Genomic DNA, 11,313 nt, shown 5'->3' on the forward strand with positions numbered 1-11,313 from the left:
AAAGTATAAGTACTATTTAGAATATTTGCTGATAGTTTATTACACATGAATGGTTTTTTTAGGATAGAGATTCCTTCCAGAAGTTAAATTGCATTAAATGACCTTCATTTTTATCTAAGGAAAAATGAAGATCAAAGGTTCAAAATTCCTAATGCTATATTATTATATTAACCCATCTCTAAACTTGGCTTAAACTTTATTGATAAGGATCATAGTTCCTCTGCAGAATATACACAACTCCAGTTTAATCCTTGGTATCTTTGGGTTTAAAAAAAATAGAAAAAAATATCTATTTTTTTTAATATTAGGGTTTCTAATAGAGATCTTAAAGCAATCTTTGCTAACAATCTTTCCTCATGTCCTTTAAGTATGTTGGCAAGTAAAATAGCCTCCTCTAATTCAAATGCTTTCAAGTATACAGCCTGTTTGTGCTTCAAAATATCTAAAGACAGTTCAGAAGTTCTCAAAGGAATAAAACGGAGGACATAGTCAGGCTTTCCATTGTCCCTCTTCTTATGTTCGCAACAATAAAGCAACTTCCTGTATGCAACACTAAATCTGGATTTATCCATGCTAAGAGTTGGGTTTCCTATTAGGTAGTACTGATGATGTTACCTAGTTTGGGTAATGAAATGTCTGCAAGAAAACAACCAAGATCAGAGAGCACCAACAAACCCTCATTTCAACCCTGAGCTACAAATATTCTCCTTTATTGATAATTAGGTTTCTATAGTTAATGCTGGGACTAGAAGGTTTGCAGTTGTCGCTGTCTGATTAGTTAAGCTGATTGTCACTGAAGAAATTTAGCAGATGCCAAATGCCAAATGCAAACCCTGATTATAGTTGGAGCAAGATCCAGTCTTAATGCACCTCTTTCACTTGTAACATAACAAACTGGCCACCTCACATTTTGGGGTAGCAGAGCAGTTAACATCTGGACATTTTTGATAGAATGAAACATTCAACCCTCTGGATTACCCATTACCTAATTTAATTTTCAGTCTAACTCTGGATGTGACTTGTTTTGCTTTAACTTAATGTGATGTGTAAACCTAGCCACTGCGGCTTGTAAACTATGGTTTATGTTTTTGCTTTTGCCACAAGCAAACACCAAATCCTGCCTGATTTATAAACCCCAGCTATTTTTGTTCTGAAGTGATTGCTGCGTAGGGTGGGACCTAACCAAAATGTTACCAAGATGTTGAGATGTGCATGGCAACATTTGAAGCAATCTCTCTTAGTAGTTGTGTTTCAACATGGCACATAAGGGACAAAATATGCATTATGATGTTGTACCACATTTGTCACTTGACCACCATACGTGGACATTTATGGTGGGATTATTAGTTAGCACTTTCTAGTGCAGTGTTTCTCAATGTCAACAACTTTAAGATGTGTGGACTCCCAGAATTGCTGTCTCAGTACTGAACTAGTAGCTACAATTCTCTCCTCATCACCTGATGTAAGTCCTCTTCACCTAATATAAGGGAGTCAGATGGCTGCTAGCAGAAATTCCAATACTACAAATATAAAGTTCCCCTCATTGCACAAAACCTTATGTTTTTTATTTCTCAGTCTGACTAGGACTTTAGAACATCTGATTAATTAGCCTCTCAAGAAGCCTTTTTGTATAGCCTCAAAACGCAATGCTTTTACTATTGATGGATTGAATACACCTAAAGATAGTATATGATAAATTCCAGCATGACTTACTGAAGAGCTTTGAAAACATCAAATATTCTGATGGGAATTAAGCTAATTAACCTCAGACATCAACAATAAGGGGATTATGGGGGATAGCCCCCAAAACACTTCACAGAAGTTAAAAGGAAATCTTTACTGGCAGTAAAATGCTGTACAAATTAATAGGTTAAAGTTTGCTAGGGTCTTCACCAAGAACCCAAAAGATGACTAAGACACATGAATCTTCTTGCATGCCAATTTTCCAACTCAGGGGTCCCGCAGACCGGTACTGGTCCACACCGTATTGGGAAATGGGCTGCGCAAGTGGCAGGCAAATGCACAAAGCTCCATTTGTGTTTGAGGTGGGTTCACAAAATCATTCCCTCCCCCCCCCACCCTCGCTGCTGCTGCCACTATCAGTCTACAGAGCCAGAAAGGTGGGGGACCGCTGCTCTTACCAATGGCAAATTGGTAGAGAGATTAATGATCCTCCCTTTAGACACCCTGAACTTAAATTTGCCAGGGCTCCTTTAAAAGCTGGCCAAAATCAAGTGTCCAATTTTCTTTTCATTTTCTTTTTTGTTTCTAAAGACCTTTACCCCATGACGTGAGAAATTATTCTTGGAAATCTAGTTACACTCTAAATGAAAGAAACCCTCCTTTGCAATAAACTAGGGCAATCTGCTCTTCTATGCATCACCATCCTTGATGATAGACAAGGAGTGAAAAAGGGGCATTGGAGAAAGTATCTGGGAGGAGGCACCTGTCTCCCACTGATTTTATCACTGTGAAATTTATTTATATATTTAAAAGATTTGTATGTCTACCCACCTAAAACACAATTCTGAGCAGCTCATAACAATAATAAACATTGTATGTATGTATGTATGTAATTTATGCGCTACCTGTCTCACTATCCAGAGTGATTCTAGGCAGCTTACAACAGTTTATTAAAACCATTAAAAAGTAAAACTCAAAGGAGAGGAGAGGAGAGGAGAGGGGAGAGGAGGGGAAGGGAGGGGAGGCACAGAACAAAATAAAAAACAGAAAAAAAAGACGAAGGTGTAGATACTGATTAAAAAAACAGGGCTTAAAGGTAGCAGGAGAGCCATGTAATGGAAATAGGCCATAACAAAGATAGAGGGGAGGGGGATCAGGCAAAATACTCACATACAGTATATGCAGCACACAAGCAAGTACACAATATGGGAAACTTGCATTGGAGAAAAAGTTTTAAAAATAAAACAACCAAGAAAAATGAAAGAGACAGCATATACAGAGAGAGAGAAGGAAGGGACTATAGGCAGACTAAATGTTTAGAGGTTTCCTTATCTATCTTTTAAAAACATCATGCAACCTCTGGCTTGGTCCTGGGCATTATTCAAATATTCACAATCTCAAAATGTTTTTTTAAAGCTTATTTTAATTTCGTTCTGCTATTGTAGTAGGAGTCCACTTAATTATGGCACTATAAGATTAGATATGTTAGCATAAAAGTCAAAATACATAGCAGACAGACATATTTCTATTAAACCAGACAAATCATCCCAATTACAAACTATGTAATATAAAATTATTATTTGGGAAAAAAATGGGAAAAGTCATCAAAAACTATATGAGCAATGATACGGGGTTCCACCTTAAGTATAGTAATAAGAGTTCGAGTTCAAATTGGGTGATTTTCCATGTCTTGGATTGCAATCAAATTTATTAAAAATTATTTAAGGTGATCATGGCAGAAAAACACAGAACTGCTTTGGTTGTATTAACTTCAGGTTAAAATTAAAGAAAACCGATTACACATTTAAAAAGCAACTTTCCACCTGGTTTACCAGGACAAGACAAGACTTTAACCATCACTAAATAATTAATAGCGACCCCACACCAGCTTCCTTCAGCCTTTTATAAAAGTGAGTCACTGTCTCAGAAAGAGCCTTACTTCTTTCAAAACCTCTAAACCACAGTAGAGGTTCAGAAGCAGCAATGGCCTCCGAGGCAAATAACAAGAGCTTTGCTTGAATAAACTGCTAGGAAACACCTTGAGGTAAAGCCAACAGTTTCCTATTCTACAAATGTTTTTCGAAACATTTGATCAAAATTGAGTTGATTCGAGATGATATTACGAGAGGCCAAATCACCCACAAAATGAATTTACTATTCCTATTTTATGGTTATCCCATAATGTCAGTTTCACTTGGTTAAAGGGTGAAAAGTTCTGTGATTTATTTGCTTATGCATATATTTTGAAGCATAAGATGGGTGGGTGAGTGGGTGGGTGGATGGATGGATAGATAGATAGATAGATAGATAGATAGATAGATAGATAGATAGATAGATAGATAGATAGATAGATAGATAGATAGATAGATAGATAGATAGACTGGTATTAAAATAAATAGAGTGAGCTCTTCCCTCAACTGCTGGGATAGGGTGAGGTGAAAACCTAAAGGTACAGTTTTTATTTTCTCCTGCTTTTATTATTTTTAATAAATAATTAAATGCCGTCTGCACAGACCTCCTCCTATTTTCCACATAAAACAATCCTGTGAGGTGAATTGGGATGAGAGTGATTGGCCCAGTCTAATCTTAGTTTCCAAGATTCTGTACTCTACACCATCATTCCTGGAATGAAAACTCATTAAAGAAAATCCATATAAATCTTACTTTCTTGATTATGTTCTGTAGTGAAGGGGCTTGATAGATCTCCTTCCCACTGCAGTATCATAGAACTGCACTTTCTTCTTGAACACAAGGTCCAATGGATTGATTCTGGCTGGGAATGCTGTCCTTAAGACACCCAACATCTCAGCTCCAAGACATACAGAATAAGGCTTTATAGGTTAAGATTACTACTTTGAATTTCACTAGGAAGAGGAAGCCTGTGTGCTGCCTGAAACCTGCAGTGAAGTGTTGACAACACCCCAGATCAAAGTCGTTCACCCCAACCTCCATGGTCCTTCTACATCAGAGCCAGAATAGGCATGGGTTTAGCCTACAAGTAACCAAGGCCATATCAAAGAGCACTCTAGCCACTTCCTCAGACTCTACAAACCAAGAAAATTTGGCAAGATGCCTCTCAGCCATCATATTACGTTCTGACCACAAGGAGTCAATAGACTGTAAATCAGAGTAACTATTACCAAAAATCATTGGATAAATTGGTCACAGCAATCAGGCTGGAAGTCCACCTGTGGCTCTGTTGGAAGAAAAATCTTCAGTCCAAGCTGGGAATAAACAAAATGAGGCTGCTTAGGAAAGAAGGTTCAGTTTATTGAAGAACAAAACAGAAACAGCATGCAGTTCTGGGAAAGCTGACAAAATGGAGCTGGGAGTGGTGGGTTTTTATACCTTCTGGGGCTTTTGGGTTTGGAGTTGTTCCTGTTTCTGTGGCTTTGTATTTGAGGTTCTTCCTATTCCTGTGCAATGAACTTTGACCTGAGTTTCAGTGTGCCCTTTTGGTATTCTAATGGTGGTGGGCTAATCCTATTGTGTCCTAAAGGTCATGTCTTTAGATTTTGGGTGGGGGATGTAGATTTTAGGAATTTTTGTCTTTCTAATCCCATCAGCTCCAAGGTTCCTGGTCCCAGTCTTCCTGAATGAATCACCAAATCTGCATTTCTAAAAGCAGGTTTCTGCTTGCGGCAGAGAGACTTGGAGGGGGGGTCTGCCTAAGATTTTCTATTATTCCTTTAGGAAATATAATATTCTACCTTTTTAATATCCCCAAAATATTTCCTTCTCTAGGAAGGGGGGTCCTGACTTCTACAGCTGTACCCCAGAACTTGTCCACCTTGAATTAGGCCAACAGCTCACAGTCAACATTTGCAATAATGGTCAATCTTGCTTTCTCATTGCAGTTTTTTTCTTATACAAAACGATTCATTTGCCAACTTTATAGGTTGTATCTGTTACTTTATCTATATAGTTATTTGCTTACATATTTGCATATATGCTGCTTGAAGCCACTGACCGAGTGGCTTACAGGCCTTCAACCAGTAATAAGAATAATACCGCAGCAACAATATCAATTAAGCAAGGAACAACTCTAACATGTGTAAACATTCACCCTTCAAAATGAAACAAATACAAATCCCCAAGGTGGGATTATTTTTTATATTATAAATATATTATTCATCACATCTCTTGTCTTGATGTGTTCTAAAGGCTGGAATTCTCTCATGAGTTATTATATTGCTTAGTAAAGCTGGACCCATTCAACAGTTTTTAAGGCTTTGGCAGTATGATACAAAATTAAGAGGATGCAGCCTTGTTGTGTTAATTTCTTCTTGTCCATGTCAACAGTCTGAATCCTAAATGCTCAAATTTAATAGCTCCCTACTGTGGCTGTATTTTTTTTAAAAAAGTATGCTACTTTTGTTAATAAGAACGCTTCAAATGTCAGATTTCATGTGATTACTTTTGCCACAAGAAGTCTAAAGTCATGTAATGTAGCAATCAGAATAGTTACTAACTGTTTTGTTTTTCCAACGTGATAATCATATGAAGTAGTTGTCATTAATCAATAATACATGCATGAAAACTGGGCAAAACAATAATAGTTTACGAAGGGTTACTATTTTGCAAAGCAGCTCACATACATTATATCAGTAATTCAAGCCTTTCTGAACTATAGGCTACAGGCAGTAGTATTATTTCCTCATTTATACGATAAAAGCTGAGACCCAAACACCAGCTTTTAGGTCACTTAGAAAAATCTGTAATGAGCAACTTTTGATCAATGGAAATCTAACCTTATAACAGCTATGGAAATGCACCTAAATATCTCTTGTTAAACATTTTCCAGAATGAATATACTTATTAGGAGTCATCAAATGATTGCAACTATGTACTTCTGAATAGACCACTTTTGCAAAATGATCAGTGATAGTTAATCTTAACACATACCACAGATGTGTTTATTTAAACCAATTCTGTATTCATCCCTATATAGTAAGTGAAGTCTGACAGCCACTTTGTCTCCAAGTTGTAATGTTAATTTGAAGGTAACTGTCCTTTCCGTGATTAATTCCATTCAAAGCAATAACCATTATTTACCAGACTTTGACGGTTTTATCACTCATCATTTTAGTAAATTTCCATTGAAAATGCTAAAAGTGTTCATCATAAGGCACATAACTGCTTCAGCTGTAAAAATGACCAACACAAGTGCTGGTTCTCAAACATTAAATTATACTGTAATTAATAAAGACAGTTAAACTGTCTACTAGCAACAGCAATTTAGGTAGCCACATTTGATTGGCTATAAATTGTAACTACATTAAAATTCCAGAATTATTAGCAATATGGACTCCTTGATGGAAATAGGTGCTGATCGCTAGTGCTCCGGTTTTGTAACAGAAGTCCAAGTCATGTTGGACACAAAACACCGGGCGAAGATCAGGCCTGAGCACTTTCAATCTTGTGAAACAAGCAATTACAAATAGGTGCATCGATTTGTTAAAAAGCTTTAGCTGACATAAATTGCTTCCTGTTTAGCTTTTGGCTCTGATGCATAAATATCACTAAGTCTAATATTAATTAGGGTCACAAAACAACATGGGTCAGTTGCTACACCATACAATCAGGGCCATGTCAATTGTTTTATGACAAAAGTTAGCTGCTCTTATTTGTCCTGCTTAGATAATCCTTGCTATTGTGCCTTTTTTTTTTTTTTTTTTTTTTTAGGAATGGCTAAAGACGTTATAGTTCCATTAAGATAAACATTCATTTAAGGTTGCATATAATTTAAGGTCATTTTATACATTAGCATTTTATAGCTTTCTGTTTTAAAAATTTAAAAGCCAGTTTGGTGCAGTGGTTAGTGGCACCAGGCTAGAAACCAGCACACCTTTTGTTCTAGTGCTGTCTTTGACATGAAGTCAATTGGGTGACCTTGGCCAGTCACTCAGCCCTAGGAAGAGGGAAGCAAGATTTCTGTAAAATCTTGCCAGGAAAATTGCATGGACTTGCCCCAGGCATTTGCCAGGAATCTAGACTGACTTGAAGATGCACACACACAAAGAGACACAGAGAGACACAACAAATATATGCACACACATGCAGAGAAAGAGAGACAGAGACATTGACAAAGACAGAAAGACACAGATGCACACACACACACACATTCAACTCCAAACTAAACAGCAAAAGATAAATACCGTGTCATCCACATATTGTTGAAAACTACAAGCACAAGAGCTCGCTATAAGTGCCTTTCTGTTGGCTTTTATAAATCTTGTAGTATCCCACGGGATAATTCCTAGCAAGTTGTGTATCAGACATGCACTGTCTCCATGTTTATTACAGGTTTAAGATGATTGAAAAAGTTCAAGAGAATTGTCTGTTAGAATGATCCAAAATGCAGTGTCACAATCTAGTCCACCAGATTGGTTAAATTGCCTGGTACCAGCAGTTACAAGTGCAGGAGATCAGACTTAGATCATAAGAGTTCTTTAGGATACATGCAAATCTCATCACAATGCAAGAGTGTGAAAACTTAAGAAAAGAAACAAGCTTACTTTGGGTTCTCTGCAGACACACCAACCTGCAGAAATCAGAGCTGAGGGCAATCCTGTACAAATTCAAAGACCAGTCAGACCATCTGTCATGGTTCCAACAGATGAAACCCTTCAAAAGAACTTCGAGGCATTGTTTTCCTTAAAGAGTCTTTTATTTGGGAAACAAAGTATCGGCACTACATAGTTAAACCCAAAACTAAATTCCCCTCCCCTGGATACAACATTGCTTGTAAGTGCTACGTACTTAAAGCTCAAAGCATTTCATGGTCTGTTTCTGTTGCTCCCCTCTGGGAGGAGGTTTCAAAGTATTTCCAGCAGGACTACCAGATTCTGTAACAGCTTTGTTCCCTATGCCATCCGTCTGGTAAACTTGCAAGATTCGTTTTTCTTGCCATGTATATGTATACATCTGAACTAGACTGTGTTGTTTCTCTGGGCCATATATGTGTGTGTACGTGGGTATATGCTTTATTTATTTATTTATTGTCATGTTTATGCACATGTTTATATTGGAGCTGGTTATCTTTGAGAGCTGTATGCAATGAAATCTCATTTTAATGTATGCTGATTAGTGTACATTTAAACTGACAGTAAAGTTCTATTCTATTCTATTCTATTCTATTCTATTTATTCTATTCTATTAGGAATTGCTTACCTTCAGAAGTTATAATCAGTACAATTATAAAATTGGGGTTGTTCTATGATGATAGGATTACATATCCTCAAAGGCAGCCACACATTACAGCAATTCAATTGTGTGATGACAAATCATGGTTGGAAAAAAAAAGAATTCTGGCTTATTATGTATGAAATGGCTTAACTACACAAAGGTCAATCTTTTACTTCTTTTCTTTATGCTTGCATGAGCAACATCCAATGAAAATTAGTGGTGCAGACAAAAATCTTCTGACAACAATACATAAATAGTTTGATGAGAATTTGGATGGAGAATCAAAAATTAGAACTCTAAACAAAAATGCTATTATTACTCAGGTACAATATTAATTGCATGTTTCCTTTAATACAACACTGAATTTTACACACACATGTGCGCACACAGAGAAATATATACAGAAATATTGTTCTGTACACACACACACACACACACACACATATATATATATATAGAAATATTTTTAGAAAAGGCTCTTTTTCTTCACACATTTCTTCACAACATACACTCATTTCTCCATGTGGAAATTAATGTCACATTATAGCCTGGTATGTATTTGAAGATTTCTGTAATAATATTTTGTTTTAACTTCCCCACTTTCAGTAAATGGAATTGTGCAGGTTATTTGCACAGAATAAATCAAATGTATCATATCCACTGTTTTCTTTAGATTGGCACAACATATAGAAAAATACAGTTACCCAATTCTTTTTTAAAAAAAAAACCTGGATAAAATGTATTAAATATGATTTTCACTGTAATAGAATATTAATGGAACCCAACTCTCATTTCCCATTAAGCTGATTTCGTCTTCATACACACATGCTTTTTATTATTTTGCACTCATGCAAAAATTCCACATTCAGAGAGTTTCCATCTACTTAGGAATGTCTCTGGCAAACGCTGAGCAAGAAATATCAAGCTGGGCATGAAGAGACAAATATGAAATGATAAGAGGTAGTTTGCCACAAATAAAATATAGTAAAAATGCCAATGACATAACAGTGGGTAACATCCAACCTAGGAGAAAAGCTACAGAAATGATTATATTTTAAATCCTTTTTTTTCTCCCTTACTCTGCAGAGATGAAAATGGTTGATTTGCAGCATAAAAGATTCATTAATTACCACTTCAATATTGAAAGCCATTTTGCCAACTAACAGAAGGAGGTAAAGCGCTGAATTAAACCTGCTAATAAAATTGTGTAACATAAAGTTTACCAGGGATTTCTCAAGCTCCTGAATTCAGAAAAAAAGTCTGTCAGATAATCAGTCTAAGGTCCCAATAGCTGACTGAAAAATTGATTAGAACTGTAGAAATGAAATGAATTGAGGATTTTTTAAAAAAAAACACCAGTTTCTTCTTGAAGATGATCTGCTGCTGGTATTCAGACTGTTGACTTTGGTTTATGAAAGTCAGCCTCTTAGCAGCTGATGTCCATTGATGTGGTTTATCCTGAAGGCTCTCTTCAGTTCCTCAACCAAAGCTTTATAAAACCTCTAGGTCTTCTTATAAGCAAGGGAAGGTCAGATAATCTGCAGAATAAACTATGCTCAAATATGGATCATCATTCTTTTCAATATTTGTAATATATATTAAATATATATACTCTCTCTCTGAGTGTGTATGTATATCAAACACTAATCACTCTGTCCAAGTTCATCATAATTCCATTCATTCTATACTCATCAAAACCACAAATCACAAAAACATTTTCTTTCTCAGGCAAAAAGTCCATGGGGGTTTCCAGTCATTGATGAATGTCAATAACGACCTTTCTCTAATCAAAGAAGTTGATTTGTCCACCTGAGTAAGTTGTGTCAATTTCACCAATTGTACCAAGGGAAGAGAATATTTGTAGCTTGAGAGTCTTTGGTGCTCTCTAGACTTGTTTGTTGTCTTGCAGATGTTTCATTACCCAATTAGGTAACATCATCAGTGCGTCATCAATTGACCAATTCAGCAATTACCTTTCACTGCCTCTCCTTCTGCCTCAGCCTTGTGCTGATGCTGCTCAAACGGGCTGCTGCAGGACCACCGAGGCCCTGAGATTACTAGAAGACATTCTGGAACTTATCCTGTGATCAAGCTCAAGGTAAGAGAGAAGCAACCTGTAATTAAGAAGAAACTTCCTAACAGTGAGGACAATTAACCAATTGGAACAGCTTGCCTTCAGAAATTGTGGGTGCTTCATCACTGGAGTTTTTTAAGAGGAGACTGGACAGTCACTTGTCTGAAATGATATAGGATCTCCTGCTTGAGCAGGGGGATGGACTAGAAGACCTCCAAGGTCCCTTCCAGCTCTATTCTGATTCTGATTCTTTCAAGGCAATTTTAGAAGCTCCTTAATTCTTAGTGAGCTTTATGATTCCTAACAGAGGTACCTTAGAATTGATTCCAGAATTAGGGTGCTTCTATCATGGCTCTGAGTGAGATCTG

This window comes from Protobothrops mucrosquamatus, unplaced genomic scaffold (genome assembly GCF_001527695.2).
Source record: "Protobothrops mucrosquamatus isolate PMUCROS unplaced genomic scaffold, P.Mucros_1.0 scaffold1537, whole genome shotgun sequence".
Lineage (NCBI taxonomy): Eukaryota > Metazoa > Chordata > Lepidosauria > Squamata > Viperidae > Protobothrops > Protobothrops mucrosquamatus.